The following is a 21870-nucleotide window of genomic DNA, read 5'->3' on the forward strand; positions in this document are numbered from 1 at the left end:
AGCGCGCAGTCAGTAGCTGAACATACTACGCCCGCGCTCAAGGCCCTGGAACTTGTGGAGATGTGCTTGATACTATCGATCGGTGGTTTGCGCCGATCGGCCCAGGGTAGCCCATGAAGTGGTGTGCGCTCCGAGCACCCAGCTCCTCCCTCCATCGTGCTCGATCAGGCTCCCGCAGTGTGACAATCGCCCAGCATCGAGGGGGCCCCGCCACCCACACCATCGGCTCAACTGACAGACAATGAAACGATACAATATGTAGTGCATTCAGTCCAGACAGTACATCTGGCCAGTTCCAAGTCCGACCCAGTTCACACTATAAAGTCCGCTGTCTGAGGCGTGACCGTAGGCATAACAAGATCGTCTGACAGCACCGTGGACGGTGACGACGGCCCGCTGATTTGTGCTCCACTCAGCTGGCCAAGGTCTCGCTCGTTGCCTGTAGTCCCAGCACCCAGCGTTGCAACCGCCTCTAGGGCCTCCTGCCGCTCCTGTCGCATTTTCTCCGGGCTGGGGGCAGCTTGTCCTAAGCCCGCGCTCCTCCGGGTCCCCTTCTTCCTCCGCCTCCTCCTGGAGCGTTGCTCCTGCCAGCCGCCTTCATCTGGGCCTGTCGGTCGCGGCCCCGACCATTGACCTGTTTCCTCCAGCCAGTCCCAAACCTCTGACGGGGCCTCGAAGAAGCGTGAACCCTCCTTGGTAATCACTCTCAGGCGAGAGGGAAAGAGTAGCGAATAGGGTAGGCCCAGCTCCCGCAGATGTTTCTTCACTGCTAGGTACGAGCCACACCTCTTTTGTACCGTCGCCGTGTAATCCGGGAAGAACAAGACTTGGCTGTTGCCGACTTTGATGTCTCCCATCTTCCGTGTCTCGCGAAGCACCGTGTCGCGGTCGCGGTAGTTAAGGAGTTTAAAGAGAAACGGGCGGGGGCGAGTTCCGGGCCTCTGGGCTTGTGCTGGCACCCTGTGCGCCCTTTCCACCACAAATTGCGGCGATAGCGCGCCATCCGGCAGGAGTGCCCGCAGCCAGTCTTCCACGTAGTGCTCAGGACTCTTCCCCTCTTCTCCTTCCGGCAGACCCACTACCCGGACGTTACTGCGCCGGGAGCGCCCTTCCGCGTCCTCGGCGCGATCTTCCAGCACGTGAACTCTGTCGATGAGGTCCTGCAAGACAGAGGTATGACCTTGTACCACCGGCTGCAGTTTCTGGACTGCTTGGCGTTGCGCGGCAACTGACTCCGACAGGTTGCGATGATCCGCATGTAGCAACGTAAAGTCAGAGGTGACCTTATCAAGCCGCGCTTCCAGAGAGGTTTTGGTTTGCACCAGAGTGGTCCCAATGCGCTCCACCGCCGCCAGTACTGTGTCCATCTTGGCTGCCAGAGCCGACACGGGCTCCATCTCCGGCGGCTGTGGAACGTGTGGTGGGTCGGGGCCGCCCGGGCCCTGTGTCTTCGGCTGCGATTTATCTCTTAGTCTGCCCATGGCAAGTTGCTGCACCGTGGGCATCTACTCCCCCAATGTCTGATCAGCAGCAGCGGAGCGCACGAACCCACCAGTCTCTCTGCGCTCGCCGGAGGGGTCAGTGCATCAACCAGCGTCAGTCGGGCCCAAGCGCACCCACCTCAGTAAAGCACGTTGTTGTGTCGTTGGAGGGCGGCGCAGCGTAGGCACCAGTTCACGTATCTCTCTTCCAGGCAGTATGCAGGTGGTGCTCACAGGCCGCCCGTCGCTGTATCTTGCACAGGGGTTTCCTTCTCTGCCTCCACCTGAGCGCACCGGCGCAGCACACCCTGAGGGGTATAGTCCGTAAGCGTGGGCCTCACCTCCTATGCACCCAGGTGGTTCCCGGCGTGTGTTGGTGCGCTCAACCGCCCGACTCGACTGCCTCGCCTCTCCACCCCGGTCTGCAGAGCTCCCACCGCGTCTCCGCTGGTCTCAAATGTCCCGCTATGAGGCGGTCATCGCCAGGAGCTCGTCGTGTGTCCTGTGGTATGAACTACTTTGCGCTCCAGGCAGGGATGTCTTACCGGAGGACCCCTCTCCCCGGGGCAGCAGCACAGGCAGGCTCCGTCGGTCCGTGGTGATCTCTTTGTATCTGACCAAGTCTGACCAGGCCAGCAAGGTCGAGGAGCCCAATGCAGGGTTCATAGGGAGGCGGAGGGGCCCCTCGGTACGTGGGCTCTCAAGATGGCGCCTGAGAGCTAAATGTCGCCTCTACAGCAGAGTCCAGTTGCCATCTCGCCCCAGCCTCGCCACCAGCGTGCCTCGTCTCCCAGCCAGTGTCGCCGTTCTGGGCACCTCGCAGCTCGCTGATCCCCGCACCTCGTCGGCGCTGAGCCGCCTCCCGGCCTCCCGCAGCTCACCGCAAGGATTCGCAGCAGCCTCTCTCACCAGGCCGTCCTCAGGGAAGCGGGACCCTCTTCCTCCGCCACTCATCCGAAGGGTCCCGTCAGTGGCAAAGCCCGCGCTTTCCAAGCGCTTGCCAGTCCGCGGCAACGCCGCCACTCAAGCGCTCGTTTCCCGGCTCCCTGCACAGGTTACTCCGGGCCCCTCCTCCCAGCCTGTCAGCGGCCGAGCGGAGCAATCAGCTACTCGGCTTGCAGTACCTCCACTGGGGCCTCCGGATACCACATCGGCGGTCGGGGTCTCTCCGCTGCTTCGGCGGTCCTCTGCCGGTGCCGCGGCGCCTGAGTCAGGGGCTCTCCTCTCCGCCGGGGTCCGGGCGCCTTTCGCGCCTTCGTCTCTGTCACCCGCGGCGCTCAGATAATGGCGCGCTCTCGGCTCTCCAGCCTCGCCTCAGGGTCGCAGATACACCGATGGGGTCCCCGGGCGATCCCGCAACCACTCCGCCTGCCAGTATTGAGTGCAGAGCACTTTATCCGGTAAAATGCAGGATAAATTGGGGCCTCATTGGCAGCGCTCTAACAAGTGGCGTCCGCCATGTTGCCCGGTTGGCCACGCCCCCCAGAGTATCCCTAGCTTCTTCTGGAAAGAGAGGCCACAACCCTGCTCCCCAGTTCCTCTCAGGGACTCCATTCATATGAATAGACGACTCGTACCCTTGAAACCACCTTTGAATGTCATCACCCTTTCTGTACTCTTTACCTACATTCTTGGGGGTGTGTACAATACTGTCTGTGTGGGCTGAAGAGTTGCTGCCACCATCTGAACCGGATCTACTCTTTAGCTCCAGCTCCTTAATAATTCTCTCATGATCTAAGATCATCTTCCTTTCCTCCATGGCTATTATTTTGTCTTCCCTCTCACTTTCTATTCTGAGTCTCTCCAATTCAAAAATCCTTGCTTCATGCCTGTCCTCCAGCTCCTCTGGGGACATGCTACTGCCTTGCCTGGAGGATCACCCCCAAAAGCACATCCACCCTAGGAACAGGCTCCTCCATCTCTCCACTGAGATCACCAGATTGCCCAATGGCATGCCTGGCTGCTACCCAGGCCCTCAGCGCCGTTTATAGCTCATCCTTCCTGGTGAGGCTTCTGACCTGGACTTTCAGGTTCTTGCAAATGGTTTTCAACTCCTTGACGTTGCAGGATTCCAACCTATCCTCCTCTGTAAGAAAGTGGCTCTGTATATACTGGACCAAAGTAAGGTACAGTGTGCACAGAGTCCACAGTCGCCAGAGGTTTGGAGAGGCTAATGTTAGATATAACCATACTCTCTAAAGTGGTAGTTTGGTCGAGCAGTAAGGCAGTATCAGAGGACAGTGTAAAGCATGTGTTGTACACACTCAGTCAGTAAATGGTCTCACATACTCAAGAACTGAACTTTAGGCCAATGTTTTGTATAAAAATATACAGTTGTTTTATATTAGAACCTACAAGGTATCAACATATACTTTCTCAGAATGAGTTACTTTAGGTAAGTACTTTTCAAAATAGGCAATAGACTTTTGAGTACAATAGATACAGTTGTTGCAATAGGCAAAACAATTTCTAACACAATGTTACATTGAGCTCAACGAGAATTTCTAGTTAAATGTAATTAATTACTTTATCGATTACTTTTCTAATCACAGGACTGGATCGTAGATTCAGTCCTGGGACATCTCCTGTAAACAGTTGAGTAAAAGCGTTTGGGATACAGTAGTGATTTTTAAGGAATATTATTGTATTTTAAAAGTAGACAGAAACTTTTTCACATAGAATCACCAATGTTATCTTATGGGAGGGAATTCACTTAGCAGGTAAGTAGTGTTATCGTTACTTTTTCTTACTCAGTGTTGCATCCTGGATCCAGCACTGGTGCATTTCCTGTAAACAATTGAAAGAATTCATTTATGTCATACAGGCGATTTTTAACTAATATTTGTAAGTTTAAACAAGTAGGGAGGCAAAAGGGAATGTATGTAACATGAGGTGGGTAACATGAGGTCTGTGGGAAGCATTAACAAGATCTGAGGGAAGTCGTTGAGCGTTTGTTGAGTGTATGTGAAGATTTGTTGGTCATATGGAGTGGTTTATTTGCTGCGTGTGAGGCTTTGTTTAATCACAATGTTTTCTTGGGTATGCCAGAGGCTATTGGGCTCTGCATGACGGGCTTCTCTGGTCACTGTTATACGATGTGAGGGTCCATGGTGCACTATTTTAGGTAGTTTTGTCAGCTGTGTCATTTCTGTCATACGATGTTCTAAGATCTATTTAGGTTATCTGAAAGAGACTTGTGGTTTACTAAAGATTAGCTGGAGACTGTGGAAGGGCCTGTTGGAAAACACGTGAGTGTGTTTTGCAGTTGCTGGGAGTAGTATCATCGTAGGAGTACTGCACCACAGTCACACAATGGTGGGTGAAGCGAGTTGCTGCAGGGGGTGGAATGGGGCTGTTTGCTCAGGTGACACCTGGAAAACATACCCTAACATTGAGGTTGGAGACGCAACACCCTTAGTGAGTACGCTGGTCTAGCAAAAAAGCCTTTTCTAATTAGGACTGATACAGTTTATGTGAAAGACACCCATTCAGTCAGAAATAAACCGCTGAGTAAACATGGCGTCATATTTCCACTCCTAAAATAACAGCCCATTAATTTAGTGTATGAGCTCATCTCTGCACTGAATACACATTGCTCGCTCTATACCCATTTGTAGCCTATGAAGACTTCACGCTGTAAACAGTTTGTAAATGGTTGATTGGACGACCAGAATACCTCACTCTAATAAGCTTAGTTCATGTGAAACATTGGTTGAGTGTTTGTGATTGGCGCAGTATTGCCAGTAGCTACACGTGAGCAACAGTGAGGATGTTGTCTGACGGCTAGATCGCCGCCTTTGATATTGGAAACCAAGGTTCGAGCCTCGGGGTGGCGTCCACAGCCTGTGATTCTGGGCAAATCACTTAATCCACCCGTGCCTACCAAAAGAAAACAAGCATTTGCAATGCAATAGGTCTCGCATTTACACGAGTTTAAGCTATTGGCATTGTAAATGACAATGCCTTTTATTTGTTTTCAAAAACAAAAATAAAAGGCATTGTCATTTACAATACCAATAGCTCAAACTCCAGTAAATGCAAGACCTGTTGCATTGCAAATGCGTGTTATACACGGTTTGCATCAGCAGTTTCCCCATTTAAACCGTTAAAATAACAAATGTTACTACTGCCATTTTTTTATTCTACCCAATTTATAAACTTCAGAAAGGTGAAAGCAGTGTTTATATTGTATTAGAATAAGTTCTGCGTTTTTCCTTGATTTATCTATTGCCTCTTTATTCCACCACCCTACACTCCCCATCTCTTTATCTCAGTCGCAGCTTCGCCTTATTGTTACTTTTCACTTATTCTTTTTTATTTCTTTCTCTCTTTGTACCTTTCATGCATGCTCTTGCCCTGGGTTAAATGTTGATGAAAAATATGTCTTGGCCCTCAAAATGAGTGCATGTCCCCTTCACAGCACAAATTAAGCACGGAATCAAAGGCTGAAGGGGATCACATTATTTTTGGTTGCCAATGTGTGCCTAGTCTGATCTCTCTTGGGTTGTGGTTTTACCCTTAAGTGAATAAACTGATGCATCAAACCACTGCTGCTGCTATAGTTACTGCTTATTATGAAGGCGTATCCTACTGCACGCACCTTCTGAGTAGGGACACTGTGGAACTAGCCGTGCCAACCTTAGCCATGTTATTTATCTATTTAATCCATTTTTGTATAGCGCAGACTTTACCCAAAGGTGTCAGAGCGCTGTACAAAAATAAACAGGAGACTAGAAGAGGTAGGGTGAAACCATAGAAGGAAAGAACACAATATCAAACACAGCAAGCAAGGGTGAGGAATGTTCAAGAAAATGTTACAAATTTACAAAGATGAACGAACTTCCTAGAGGGGCCTGAGAAGGAAAGAATTAGCTCTGAAAGTGTCTTTGGTAGAGAAGAGATTTGAGGTCAGCTTTGAACATCCGGGTAGAGGAGGTGGCACGGAGCATTGGGGGAAGAGAGTTACAGATTCTCACTGCATTACCTGAGAAGGATTGCACCATAGATCATTTCTTTTTGAAGGAAGGGGGCTCAAGCAGGAGCTTTTCCGCATTGCGAGAAGGGCTAGCGCCTCCGGACAATTTCAATTTATATTCGCCAGGTAACGAGGGGAGGAAGTGTGAAGGCTTTGTGGGTGATGCAGGAAGTTTTCTAAATAGATCTTGCCTCAATGAAAAGCCATCGAAAAGAAGCCAGGATAGGAGTGATGTGTCGCTTCGTTTAGACCCTGAAATAAAGCGAGTGCTGAATGGAGGATGGATTTGAGAGGGGAGTGGTGGGATTTGGGTAGGCCCGTCAGAAGAGAATTGCAATAATCCAGTCTAGAGAGAACCAGCGATTGTACCAAGGTTTTTAGGTCTTTCTCTGTGAAGAACTGACGAATCCCCACAGAAGGCGCAGCTGGTAACGTGCGTTCTTAGCAATAGAGTTTATGTGGGAGATTAGGTTGAGTCTATTGTCAAGTATGAAACCTGTCGACAATGATCGGTTTATTGTTGAGTAAGTTCAGCTGATCCATCCAAGATCGAATAGGAGGAGGGGAAAGAGAGGCAGATAGGAGGAGGAATTTAGTTTTGTCTGGATTTAAAATTAGTGGTGAGCGAACATCCAGTTGTGAATAGAGTTGAGAGTGGAGTTGAGTAGTGAGAGAACGTGTGTGGAAGACACCTTGAGGTAGATTTGAGTGTCATCTGCATAAAGATGATAATGGATCCCAGATTTACTTAGGAGGTTCCCTAATGGTTCCAGGTAGAGATTAAACAAAGTGGGTGCAAGAATAGAGCCTTGAGGGACGCCTTGACCTACAGTCAATGGAGGCAAAAGACTGTTCGCTATCTTGATCATTTGGGATCTGTCCAAGAGGAATGAGGCAAACCATTTAAGCACTGTGCCATCCAAGCCCATTCTCTGTTGAAGAGCGTTAAGGAGGGTGTCATGATTAACAGTGTTAAAGGCTGCAGAGAGTTCTAGAAGAATCAGAAGACACGATTTCCCAGAGCCGAGAATATGCAGCGCATCATCAATCACTTGCAGGAGGGCTATATCAGTGCTGCAATTTTGAATGAAGCCACACTTGAAAACGCCGAGATTATTGTCCATAATATGTAGGGAAAGTTGTTTTGCAACACATTTTTCTGTGATTTTCGATAGAAAAGGGAGGTTGGTGATGGGGCGGAAGTTGTTGAGGTCGTTCACATCAGTGTAGGTTTTTTTTAAAGGAGGGGTAACCTGTACTTTTTTGAGGGCAACAGGGGGGAGCCTTGACTGAGGAAGAGATTAACTAGCCTGGTCCAGTAAGAGAGAGTATGGGTGTAGAAATCGATGGCGATGTCACTAGGGATGGGGTCAGAAGAATAGTTGGAGGATTTGGTTTCGAGGATGCATTTGAGAAGGTCATCTTCTGAGATGACGTCAAAGTTCTGCCAAGTGACTAAGGATTTTCGCTCCTCAATGGGGGTGGGTGACCTGATCCTCCAGTGCTTTGGCCTTTTCATCAAAGAATATAGTGAATTCTGCTGCTTTCTTTGTAAAATCCTCAGGCTTAATGGTTAGTAGGGGAGAACAGTTTGGGTTTTTGATGAGGTCAAACAGTTTTTTGGGTCTGTTTTTGGCTGAGTCAAGGAGGGATCTGAAATGTGATGATTTTTCATGGACGATGTGATTATGGTATTTGGATCTTGCTGAACGTAAAAGAGAGAGATTGGATGTGGATTGAGATTTTCTCCAAGATTCTATGGTTCTTCCTTTTATCATAGAGAGCTTTATTGAACTAAGGTGCTGAGTGGGTGGGTCTTTTCCTTTTGCTTTGGAGTGCAGCGACATTATCGATTTTGACTGCAAGGACTGAGAGGCAATGGGGGCTGAGATTGTTGACATCCATGTTATGGTCTAATATAGGAAGTGAGCGCATAGCTGAATCATATAGAGTGTCAAGATCAATGTTTTTAGTGTTGCAAAGCCAGGTAGTGGCTCTTTTAAGTTGGCCGAGAGTTATAACGTGCAATAGGTGAAAATGGAAGGGAATGAGGAAGTGGTCTGACCAGTCTACATGGATGGGGAGAGCAATTGTAAGCAGGTCCGTTTTGGATATAACAAGGTCCAGAATTGAGCCCTTTGAGTGTGTAATTTCCGAGCAATGTTTGAAGAGATCATGGGCTGAGAGAAAGATGGCAAGCTTGTTGGCAGGTGAGTCTTCCAAAGAGCCCCAGTGGAGATGAAAGTCACCCAGGAAGATCTGTCTGTCACTTTGAGAAAATTGGTCACTGATGAAGTTGGTGAGTTCATCCAAAAAGGAAGAGCAGTTACCGTGCGGGTGTTAAATGGCATGGAATCTGAAGGGTGAGCCATGATGTACTTGAAGTTCTAGGGATAGGCATTCGAATGTACTGAATGAGGTGGTAGGAAAGGCTTTACTTTGAAGGGAGTTTCTAAAGATGATAGCGACACCGCCCCCAATTTTGCCTGTTCTGTCATTTCTGAGGATAGAGTAGTCAGTGGGTACCAGAAGATCAAACAAAGTATGAGAGGAGTCATTAAACCAGGTCTCAGTGAGGAAGAACATGTCAAGATTATGGTGGGTGATAGTGTCAGAATTTCCAGTTTGTGTTTGATTGCAGATCCTCAGTTGTGGAGCAAACAGTTCAGCTCTGATGCAATTGTTTTTGTGATGGTGGTGTTAGGGCTGTTATGGGGATAGGGATAAGATTCTGAATGAGGGTGCCCGGGAAGAAGGAGGCTGGTTGGTTCTGACAGAAGAGATGGTCTGAATAGTGAATAGAGTAGAATTATTAGGAGAGGAAGGTGGAGGGGGAGTGACATTGGTAGTCTTCTAGCTGGCCAGTAAGTTGGTGATGTCTGCAGAGGCTTTATTGGGACACAGGAGCAAGGAACTCATCGGGAGGTTGTTGGGGAAGGGGGACATCTTGGCGCTTAAAAGTGAGATGGACGCTACAAACTGGGAAATGGAAGAGATGAGAGAATCAAGTTTATTTTCCTTCCTGGGAGAGGAGGGCTGAGCACAGAGTGTTGGGTGGCTTGATGGATAAGGGAAGGAGTGCAGAGGGTGAGGGAGGATGGGGAGGGTTGGGGGAATGACATTAGGGAGGGAGTGCAGAAGGTGAGAGAGGAAGGGGAGGGGTGGGAATGGGGGCAAGGGTGGAAGGTGGGGAAAGATGGTGGTCGATAGGAGTGGATGGAGATACAGTGGTGGGAAGACAAATATTTTTACTGGTGTTGAACAAAGGGGAAGAGTAGAGATCATAAATAGGAGGACACAGTTCAGGAGTAGCGAGGGAGGGTGGGAGGGGGGTTAAATGAAGGCCAAAGGTACGGGGAGAAGAGAGGAGAGGGGCCTGTACAGGGGGAGGGAGGGGGTAATAGGAAGGCCAGAGGTATGGGGAGAAAAGAGAAGATGGTGCTGGACAGGTACTGTAGGCTATGAAAGGTGAATGTAGGGGGACCGGCAATAGGCGGAGTGGAGGGATAGGGCTGGATGGTAATTGAGGGAGGAGTAAGGGACTGAAAGGTCAGAGGGAGGAAAGAGGAAGGAATTCCTGAGGGGGAGACATGATTGTGAAGCAAAGGATGAGGTGGGAGAGGTTGAAGAGAGATGGGAAATGTAAGAGAAGAATTTAGTGTACGGGGAGGAGGAAGAGCGGAAAGGGATGAGGCGATGGGGGGAGGGAAGAGGAAAGGTAAGGAAAGTTGATCGGTAGACCAGGTAGTAAGAAAGGTGGATTAAATAGGGGGGAGGGATTAGAGGGATTAGGGGGAGGAGATAGCATTGCAATATCGGGAAGATGCAGGGTGGGGAGGGGGAGTGGAGGCCAAAGGTAAGGCAGACAAGATAGGGGGAAGATCATAATGGGAAGGGGAAGAATTGGAGAGGAGGGAGCGAGACAAGGGGTGAACTAAGGGTAGGCCTGTGTCTCCCGGGAGAGAGTGGCCTGATGGAGTATAGAGGGGTCAGGGGGGGAGAAAGGGAGAAAGGAGAGGAGCTAGAAGAAGAATCGAGGGTGATCATAGTCGAATGGGTTGGACGAATGGAGAGGAAGAGGTGGTCAAAGAGAGAGAGACAGGAGTCTGTAGCTTGAATCATGACAGTGCCATTATTGTAAAGTGTTTCAGTTTCATAAACTTTTATTCGATTATAAAAATTTACATAATCATAAAAAGTACACTTTTATAAAAATCATCAGTTTTGTACAGAAATTCACGTGTTTATGGTTCATAAAACAATGCCCTGACGGGTTTTCATTACTTTTTTTAAAAAAGTCGATGTCATTTTGGCTTCGTGCGGGTTTACCGGTGACTGGAGATAAACAAGCGCTGGATATGTGCTTCTAAGACCGCTTGAACGAAGAAGGGGAAAAATCCATTTTTTCCTGGCTACGCTGTAGTATTTACAGAACAGTGTGACATGGACCGTTGATTGCTTGGAGGCCCCGTCACATGGACAACAAATCAGATTCCGAGACCAGTTATTCTGTTCCGGAAATGAGACCAAGCGGAAAAAAAGGTCGAACCGGAGTCTTGTCAATAGAAACTTTTCATAGTTCGAAAGAAAGAACGTTAGGTAGGGCTGTATCAGTTTCTCTGGTTGCAATAGGCTGATTTTTTCGTTTTGTGTTTTTACAATCTCAGCCTGATTGCGAAGTTCTCTTAAATGGCCCATGCATAGTTCTTTAAGCTGTTTCTTTGAAATGTCTTCTATTGAGGGAGGATCAAGAAAGTATTGCTCCCGATCTAGGTCTTGAAAAAATTTAAAAATGTAGTTGAGCCAGGGAATTTTCCTCCAGTGAGCTAGGCTAAGGCAATCGGCGATGAGAGAGCGTGTTATATGGGTTTCAGGATTGCACCATATGCGATGCCAAAGAATGAGAGGCTGGCAGCGTATGGTGTCTGTCACAAATTCCATCCCTAGCTCTCGATGTGAGGCTAAGATCGGAGAGCTTTGGGGAAGGGCCAGAACGTACTTAATAAAGGCGTTCTCCGTTACCTGTAGCTGGTTAATGTTTCCGTATCCCCAGATTCCTGCTCCGTAGCTAGCCACACTGTAGCACTTTGCATAGTATAACGTTAGCAGTTCGGAAGGGGCTGGTTTGCCGAGTTTCCTGGAAAAGGCACAGAGTGCTGATGTTGCTCGACAGTGTAATGGTGAGAGAACCATTAAAGATAGCGGAGGGGGACATTTTTAGCCGCTGTCCATGCGGGATAGATGAGGAGGCGGAGACGTTGAAGGAATTGAAGAAGCTGGTGGACCAGGAGGGGATGTCGTGAGTAAAACAAATGAAGTCAGTTTGAGCTTCCCTAGACGCCCGTTATATGAAATTGGTCAACAATGAGGGAATCAGAGAAAAGTTCAATGGCGGTGTGCTTGAACCGTTTTGCTGCTGCTTTGGACAGATTGGGGGGATACATGACTTTGAAGCAGTTAACTCCAGACTTAATTCGAATGGAAGCCATGATAGGGAGATGAGGGGTAGGGGGGAGAGAAAGGGGCCACTAGCGCAGCAATAGCATAAAGAAGTATAATAGGAGGAGGGCGCATATTCCGGAAGTCGAGTGAGAATAATCCAATAAAATTGTGGTCAGGAGGTGACTAGAAACGCAGAGCCAAGGATTCTGGTCCAACTCCCCTATAATACATAATTCCAGTGGGATAGAAGTCTAGCTTGACTCCAGTGGCAGAGTGGGCAGGGGACCATTAACGGGGCCAACTTGCCACCAGGGATTAGGCCCTCCAAGTATGGAATCCAGTATGTAAATGAGTGTCACCTAGTGGATCACAGAGGTAGGTACAAACATTTATCCTGACCTGGATCGAAACGCCGGCGAAGGCAGCTCTCCGAGCAGGTAGAGGGTCGCTGTAGTAGCTAACCCAGAGGGGAGGCTCGTGGGAGGCCTTACAAGTTAAGCAGAGACCCAGGAGGGTAGAGGGCAAGCAGAGCAGGACCAATAAGCAGGTACTATTGGACAAGTTAAGCAGAGACCCAGGAGGATAGAGGGCACGCAGATCAGGACCAATAAGGAGGTACTATTGGCCACCAGAGGTGAACCAGCTGACAAGAATAAAAGAGAAGTCCAGGACTGGTGACTGACCACAACGGTTCCAAGATGGCTGCCTCATTTGCTCATCCAGAGAGAAGGTTCATGGGATTGCCTTCTTTGTTTTCATTGCTCTTGTGCCCTCGGCAGGAGGAAAATGACCCGAGCTGAAAGATGGCTACCTGATTGTAGGCGGCTCCCTGGAGGGAATTTGAGCCTTCAGTCTTTCCTTTCAGTCATTTATTGTTATCATGAAATACCTTTTGAGGCTCAGCACATTTAACATTGAAGTAATTGTTAGCTTGAAATGGATCGGAATGGCCCTCAGGGAACCTTACTATCAGGGTATCTCTCAATTTGACCTGGAACCTCTTGAGGTTGCAGGGACCTAGCAGCGAACTCCTGTAGTATGGGACATGCCCACCTGCAAACCGGGATCTGGGGGGGAGGAGGGCGAGCTATCCGTGGAGCCTCCTGGGTTCCAAGGCTCCGATGAGGCTGGCCGGTCCAAGAGAAGGGAGAGGAGGAAGATATATATATCAACAGGTGGTCTTAGGGCCCCCGATGAGGCCGATGACCCGCCTGTGCCAATCAAATAGTTGCCCAAACCAAAGATGGCGGGCGACACAGGGGGAAAATGCAACAAGCTCCACCAGCTTTGCGGGAGCCTCAAAGACTCCCAGAGAGATCGAGAGCCCTGCTTTACCCAATCTGTTAGTTCCTGGAGGGAGGGGGCAGGCAGTCAACCACATAGCCGCAAAGAGCCATCCTGCACGGATGACTGGCAGCGCATCCAGAGATGTAGAGAGCCCACCTGGCTCAAAAGCGGCGAGTGCGGACGATCGCCTGGCCGCTCAGGGATGCGAGGAGCACGAGGACTCACCGCAGCCACTGGCAGTCCCCATGTCCCATCCTTGTCCCTCCAGCCTTCGATATTTACTCCAAGAAAGGGCAGTCTGGCCAAACGGCAGTCCACTGTTCCAGGCAGCGGCTGAGCCTTCCTCGCCGAGAGGGAGGCGGCAGGCGTTGGCGGTCTGGCAAAGAGCCATGTCTCGGACAAGCGTCTCGCGTCCAAACCCAGAGTCAGGGTCTGGGTGCCTGATCGATGAAGCGGGGTTGGTTGGTGATGAGAGACTAAATACGGCATCAAGGTCTTGAAGCAAGTCCATTGAGGAGGTATTGCGGAAGGAGAGAGAAACTTTCCGGTTCGAGGTTAATTGGGATTTCAGCTCATTAGAGTGATCTCAGCCTTGGGAGCTCCGTCTTGAGCTCATCTCCCTCCGGCGGCCATCTTCACGATGTTTGGTCTAGTCAGAAGCCAAACTCCAACCCCACAAATGTAAAGCACCTCTTTTTAGAAAGTCCAATATAATGCACCATAAACAGCTTACAAAACACTAACTTTTCTCTACTGTTTCATGCCCCAAAACAGATTGGTTTGTAATGGCATTAGGGGCATCTAGAAGGCATATTCAACATAGGTTATTTTTCCAACCCAAATTATTACTTGTTTTCATGACCCAGATTCTGAACCGACAAAGATGTGGGTGAATATATTTATCATCTACAGACATCACACAATCATGAAAGTGCTCTATTATATCATATATTCACCTTCAGAGGAACAGTTGTCAGATTGCTCTCTCAAATATATCTTCATTTTGTTTGCTGTAATAATATTCCTTGAAGGAATTCAGTCCAAATGTTAAGTAAATCTAAAGCACTCTACAGCACGGTGTCCCTCAGATAGGTCAGAATGTATTTTTTAATTTGCCAATTGACAATTTCTGAAGGCTGCATCTGCGATCAGCGCAGGGTGCCTGGAAGTTGAGAGCAGCGGAGTTCAAGTGTTAAAACACCAAGAATTAGGTCAAAGTAACATTAATGTTGAAGGAAACACACACTCTTTGGAAATAAACAGGCCGGATAAATTATTCTATACAATAATGACAAGTTAAAGAGAATAGTTAATAAATAACAGATATTCAAAGACTGATCAGCACGCCTGTAAAAAATTAGTTTGAGTTAGTTACTTATATTTGGAAAAAACAGTATGGGGACTTTTAGAGCATTCGTATGAGTGACTACCTAAGTTCTGTCTCCCAGTGGATCAATATTTCCCTCATTATCGTTTCAGAGAACTCTCCTATTCGACACAGTGTCTGCAGATCACACACTAATTATGCGCTTACTACAAGTAACTGATTTTAAGGGAAGACCCCTAACAAACGGTTCCAGTAAAGATCAAATCGAATTAAGTGTTGCTAAGAATAGAGATGAGTTGTTATAATTAAATAAAAACCTGCTTGACTGCAGTAATATTTTTCTTTAATGTATTTTTCCTAAATATATCTTATTCCCTCTATTGTGTATGTTGGATCAAGCAGCCAGTATCACTGCTGCAATATACACATACAAAAAAAAGGGTATGCCTAGATGTTGGACCCCTGCTCGCAGTGCCACTTAACTCAAGCTATCCTGGCTGATGAGGGGTGAAACCCCGAAACCGGTCCCAGGATGCTTGTTTCAGGTCCAGGGAGGACTTGGCCAGGCAGTTTGGGCTGGACTGTTCCCTTGGGGGGCAGGGTGAAGAGTGATTTGCTTATGGCTGGGTCCATACTGGGGTGAGGTGGCGAGCAAAATAACGATGGGTTTAACGCAGATCTGTGACTGGTGGCAAGTGTTTGAAAAGTTCCATCACTTCGTTCATCATTTTATTTTGTGATGTTGCAGCACACACGTACACTTTTTGAAATGAGAAGTGGGTTGAACCCGCCTCAGAACAGAAATTTGATTTTGAGTTGCACTAAATGTGGCTGCACACACAATTGTGCAAAGATAATGGTAAAGAATGTGTGTGCATCTATTAGAAGGGATAATGTTCTGTTTTATATTACCTTTTTGCTTCAATTCTATTTGCCATCAATTAACTTTTGGTATAGGCTGAAGTGCAAGTCTCCTTTATTCATTTTCACTACATAATGATGGAGGGAGGCCTGCAATTCTCACAAGGGGTGCAGCATGGAGGGAGACACAGAACACCTTCCCCTCTTCCTTGTTACAGACTAAAAGAGAAACTGAGGTGTCACTTGTGGCTTGGGCTGTTGCATCACATGAACTAAGCAATATTACAAGCGGCTGTATCAGATTTACTACTTTTCACCATCATCTATATCAACAACACCCTCCGTAAAATTACTCAAATTTTTGTCCTCACTCCAGATTACAAATGCAGTACCACATGTAGTTTCTTAACACAGATAACAGTACCGAAACAGTTATATTAACAATGTGAAGAGGAGGAAAACGCATTCCCAATATTCTGCCTGATGCCATTCCCAATATTCTGCCAGATGCCGCTAGAAAACACACTCAAGCCATGTCAACCAACATGGCAACTGTACATTTCTATGGTTAAAGATTATAGGTTTCAAGAGGTTTATTGCATTTACTAACGGTTCAGCAAGACCTTACTGCAGGATCCCAAGCAAGTAAAATTAAAAGATCACAATTAATCCTAGACTGCTAAACATGGAAATCCTGTCTGTGGGATGCTCATCAGTTTGTGCTGTACGAGGGAGCAATAGACATGTACTCACTCACTCACACATGGTGAAATAAGAGAAGAGCGGACAATAGGCTGCAATGACCGACCCACCTGGTCATACTTCGGGTCCGTACTAGATGTCCACAGCCGCCTCAGCCAGCAGCTCTCTTGAGGCGTCGGGCGGGACAGTGAGCGGGTTCTTCTCTTGCACCATGATGCTCCTCGGCCTCTGGAGCGCGCCTACGAGGATGCCTCGCCATGCTGCCTCACTGCGGCATCCAGATTTGACTTTTTTTTTACATTTTTTTTTAGAGTTTTATATAGCGCGAACTAGACCCGAACCGAATCAGGTATCAGAGCGCTTTACATAGCACAAGTTACGTTTTTTACATGAGGACACACACTTTCATTTTTAGGCACGGGGAGATTAAGTGATTTGCCTAGAATCACAGGAGGTTTTGGCGTCGTTGCCGAGACTCGAACCCAGATCCCCAGGTCCGAGGTCGAGGACATCCCTCCTCCAGGTCCAAGGATGCTGTCTCTTTGTCTGCATGGACACAGGGGGTTTAGCCTTGAAGCAGTTTTCATCTCTCTCTAGCCCATTACAGTGAAATCCAAGCCTCGTTTGCGGTGGGATGGAGGGAGGGGGACAGGGCCTCGGGAGTGATACCCAGCTACCGGCTGACCTCACACTTTAATTCCGCAGCAGCACAGATGGCTGAAAATCGGTTTCTTCATCTCCGTTAGCCATTCCCTCGATGCTCGTGCAGTTTGGGAAATAAAATTCATAATGCTGCACATAGAACTCCTGAATTGTGGGTTTATCTGCAGGGATGGCGTTTACCTGATCTGATGTGAATGCACATCAAGCTTCTACCTGGATATGGCGGTGGGAATACATAGTTCCCAAGACGCAGCTTTAAAAACAATAAAATAAAGTAAGGAAAAAAAGAGACATGATGCATCCAGCGTTAGCTACCCGAGGGAGGAGGGAGGGAAAGTGAAAGCATACCATGCGCGCATTGTCCTGAAAATGCCGGGAGCCGTACACGTGCACATCGCCTGTCCGGACACGTGCACATTTCCTGTCCCCCTTCCGCCGAAAAAGCCATGACAATAGATCTGGCCAAGGTAAGCAGCGCATGCCCTGTGTCTCTAGGCAAGGCCTTAAAACAAAACAAATGTGTCCTTGTGTAACATAACCGGTGCTCATGTAAAGCGCTCCAATACATTCGGGTCGAGTTTGCGCTATATAAACCCGAAAAAACACAAAAAAAAACGCAAGAGCAGAAAATGCCACTTCAACATTTTACAAGTTTTCCGCTATACACCTTTCTGAAAAGGAAGTGTTCTTCTGTAGGGACCTCTGCCACTGCTGAGCAATAACTATAGTTGGGCAAAATGAATCACTATGCCTAGAAAGCCAGGTGGGATGCCTAACTTCGAACTTCATGAAAAAGTACAAAGTTGACTGACTGCCTGAAGCATAGTTCCACTTCACCCAACCCCGTACCCGCTGCTGCATGCTTTGCCCAACTAGTACAGGACAACAGGATGCAGGAAAGTTCCCTGGTGTCACTCAGAGCCTGTACTAACCAGACCCTCCAGGATTTCGCGATTTCGCAATTTTGCGGTTTGCTGTGAAATTGGCACTTTTGTAAAAATGCCGTGATTTTTACAAAAGTGCCCGCGAAATCGGCACTTTTGTAAAAATGCCGCGATTTTTACAAAAGTGCCAGCGAAATCGGCACTTTTGTAAAAATTCCGCGATTTTTACAAAAGTGCCAAACACCTTAGTATTGTTCATTTTCTTATGTATTTTAATTGCATATACCTTTTTGGTAGCATTGGCTATCCTTCATCACCACTCACTCCTTCAAGATCTAAGCTAAAATAGTTACAAGCCCCCTTTTCATGGGTCTAGGATATCTTAGTGCTTGTTAATAACCTTGGTGCCCTTATGGTTAGGTCACAGCTATAGAAATAAAATACAAATCTGCCAAGTAGATGAAATCATCTTTATTCAACCATGTTAATGTTGTACTGTACTGCAGAAGTTATACAGTGCTTCTTACTCCTGAGAAGGCAAGAAAGCTTCCCGAATTATATCTTATTCCTGTGCACCCCTTTGGAGTTACTCGATGTAGTTGGCCACACATGGGAGGTGTTGTGTGAAGGATGTGAGGTTCAAAGATATTCTTTAAACAGGGTGAGGTGTACATTGCTGTGCACATGCATGAGTGTTGTGGAGTATGTTATAACAGACCTATTTGTGTTTACCAGCTTTTTATATAATTGGTCATCTGCATTATGGTATTATGTGTGTGTGTGGGGGGGGGGCTTACCAATTGTGCTAGTGCTCTCTGGGACACAAAGTGATGGTCAATTCTTATTTTGCAGGAATTGAATTACATAGCTTGGCTGCTAGTGGGTAACTTTTTTGAAGGGAGGAGTCATCAAAAGGGGATGCCAATCTAGATCAAACGGGGATAGATACCTTAATGCTGCTAGTGCAATGGTGGCCTAGTTCTATTCACACCCTCCAATGGAATACTCTGCTAAAAAAGTTTCCTTTGATTTAAGGCTGAAACTGAGTGATTATGAGTAAAAGAAAGTGCCGCAAAAATGCCGCTAAATTTCCATATTTGTGCCGCTAAATTTCCATATATGTGCCGCTAAATTTGCTAATCCATGCCGCTATATCCTGGGGGGTCTGCTAACCATGAGTGACAGTAGGAAAACGCAACAACCACCACTAAGATATCACATCATAACATGTTCCTTTTGGCAGAAGTCACCCAAGGACTTCAGCCAATGTGGAATGAGTGGGAAGAGCTACAACAACTAAGATCAGCTGCAGGTTGGCATGCCTGTAGCTATGGGAAACACCAAATACATCGGTGTTAACACATCGCGGTGCCATCGCACCGCGATTTTTACATCGCAGGAGCGTTGACATAGCAGCCTTCTACTGCGCATGCTACAAAGGCACGATGCCATTAACATCGCATGCAATTACATCGGTAATTGCAGCCTCGTGCTGGAGACCTGCCCCACATAGCGAAAATGCAGACTGTCACGTACTTTACTTTCCCCTAAACAATTACAAAACCGGTGGCAGGTGCACATAGCGAAAATGCAGACTGTCACGTACTTTACTTTCCCCACAGGCCGCGTGCACGATGCCACATGCAATTACAACGGTAATTGCAGACTCGTGCTGGAGACCTGCCCCACAGGCCACGTGCACTTAAATGCTGCCCCATACATCGGTAATTGCAGCCTCTTTGCCCCACAGGCCGCGTGCACTTAAATGCTGCCCCAGGAAAATGCAGACTGTCACGTACGTTACTTTCCCCACAGGCCGCGTGCACTTAAATGCTGACAGTACCATGCTGTGATGCCACATGCAATTACATCGGTAATTGCAGACTCGTGCTGGAGACCTGCCCCACAGGCCGCGTGCACTTAAATGCTGACCCATACATCGGTAATTACAGCCTCTTTGCCCCACAGGCCGCGTGCACTTAAATGCTGCCCCAAGGAAAATGCAGACTGCCACGTACTTTACTACAGGTGACAGGTACACTTAAATGCTGCGAAATAAAGGACTAGTGCTAGCCAATAGCTCGTCCAGGTTTTAGGATTAATATCACAACAAAAAAGCGTGAATGTGTCCAATCCTCCAGATTGTGTTTTGTTGGAGTCTAGAATCAATGTAGAAGAGACGTAGACGTATTTTTACTTTTTGTACCCTTGGTACCAGCCAACATATTGTCCCTTATTGCTCATAAACCATATATGCACTTACTGTAGTTGTTTTTTTTTGTGTGTTTTTTTTTAACTAGCTACGCCCGCAGGTGACTGCAAATCGTCCAGAGTTAACCATAAAAATATCTTGGTCACATGTTGAGGAAGTAGGCATTGCCCTGAAGTCTTAACACTGCTTACATTTCAACTTAGGTGCTCCTTTCATCCTTGCGGTTCAGCGGGACATACGGGACATACGCGGGACATACGCTTTATTGCTGTGCCAGCTGATTTAGCGTGCTGTTTAATGCATTCTCTTTGATCAGTGTGACAGGCATGGAGTGTGGTGATTATGACTCTAGGGTGAAGCTTTGTGTTGTGCTTCATGCTGCCCCGGGCTTTCGTTCCACAAGGTTGAGTGACGGAGTACAGGTTGTTCAGTATATGAATAAGCACACTTTTCCTTTACCTCTCATGTTAAATTGCTCGATCAAACCCAGCCAATGCAGCAATATACTGTCTCTGCTAAATATATATTTGTTCAGGGGTTTTAGCCATGTGGCGCCTACGCCACTTTTGTTGCGAACTTTGTATCCCAACTACAGCCGACCTTATTTCATAGGGGTCCAGGGGTGTCATGAGATGTTTTCTGTGCTCCGTAGAGAGCCAGGTCATCTCTATATGCTCCAAATACTCAGTTATGGAGGCTTCGTTGTTAGCAATGCGTGTGCGCGTTGTCATGTCACGTGATGTAACCACTGCGATGTGACACGATGGCCAATGATATGGCCGCATTAGCGTCGCAACAACGTGCGATGCTAACAATGGCGATGTAAGCGCCGTCGCGATGTAAATGACGCGCTGTAAACGCGCGCGAAATCAAAGTAAACGATGGATCGTCATACAACCTGTAGCTATGCATGGCAGCAGGAATGATACTACTGCCCTGAAGGGCCTTTTCATTATCCCTTTGTGTTTTTAAACACTTTGAAGGACAAAGAGCTCAATAACTTAAAAAAGAAAACAGAAGTTCGGAGTGTTAAAACTTCTCACATTTCTAGTAATAAGATATCCTGTTTATTCAAGCTTCTTCAATTGGGCTGGGTGGTCCCAGGTTCGGCAAGTATCCTAAAATCATTAATCATGACCCTGACACAATATCTCATCACAGTGGCCAATAATTCTCTGTCCAACAAGGGGTGCCTAAAAACGTAATATCCGTAATTAACCATGGTTCTGAAAACACATCTAATTGATCAAAAGAGTACAAAAGGTGTGCAAATTTCCTTTTTGCAGTTTGTAAAGTTTTCTTTAAAGCTGAACAAAAAGCAGGAGAAATATTGTGCCAAAAGTAGTATTTTTATAGCAGAATGATTTGTGAGGAAACTTCATTGCAAGGCATTTTCGCAGAAAGAAATATCATTGCAGTGAAGTTGGAACTCTTGGAAAACTTTGTAAACTGGAAAAAGCGCGTAGACAGCATCCTAGGTGAAGTTGGAATCCTCACCCACACCTACAGAAAACTAGAAAGGAAAGTTACTTAACAATAGAAGCTTGTACAGAAACGAATCTTACACTCCTGTGATGACACTTATGGTAATTTTAGGGGTTTCCTTTGTGAATATCATGAAAAGCAAGTTATGCGGTATAGAAGATAATTAAGTTCACAATTCTGACACTATCACAACCTTGAAAACTTACAACATTACCAATCATGTCTCCTGGGAGAGATGAGAAATTTCAAATGAACCATCAGGCATACAAACTGGAATATGCCATCTTCATCAAAGGTGGAAATCTTTACAATATCCGTAGGCGTACAGTCCTTTCCTCACCCATAGATATGACAATGAAAAAGCAAAAATATGCACAGAGGTCAAATAATTTCCTCCTGCAGTGCATTCTGCCAATTGTCAATTAAAGTGTAGAGTACACTTGTGTGACATAGCTTCCATGTTGTGTAAACAGTATTTGAGCAGTGAAAAAGGATATGTGGTGGGGCGTGGCTTGAGTTGCCACAATATGGCCATGTCTGTCTAAGGCTCC

General features: G+C 47.1%; 1 protein-coding gene across 3 annotated transcripts in view; it reads right to left on the bottom strand.

The window, feature by feature from the left end:
• The window catches only part of FLI1 (Fli-1 proto-oncogene, ETS transcription factor), a 697892-nt gene that overhangs the window by 54476 nt on the left and 621546 nt on the right, over window positions 1-21870 (bottom strand). The window lies entirely within an intron of this gene.

The sequence above is a fragment of the Lissotriton helveticus genome, chromosome 3_1 (assembly GCF_964261635.1).
Source record: "Lissotriton helveticus chromosome 3_1, aLisHel1.1, whole genome shotgun sequence".
Lineage (NCBI taxonomy): Eukaryota > Metazoa > Chordata > Amphibia > Caudata > Salamandridae > Lissotriton > Lissotriton helveticus.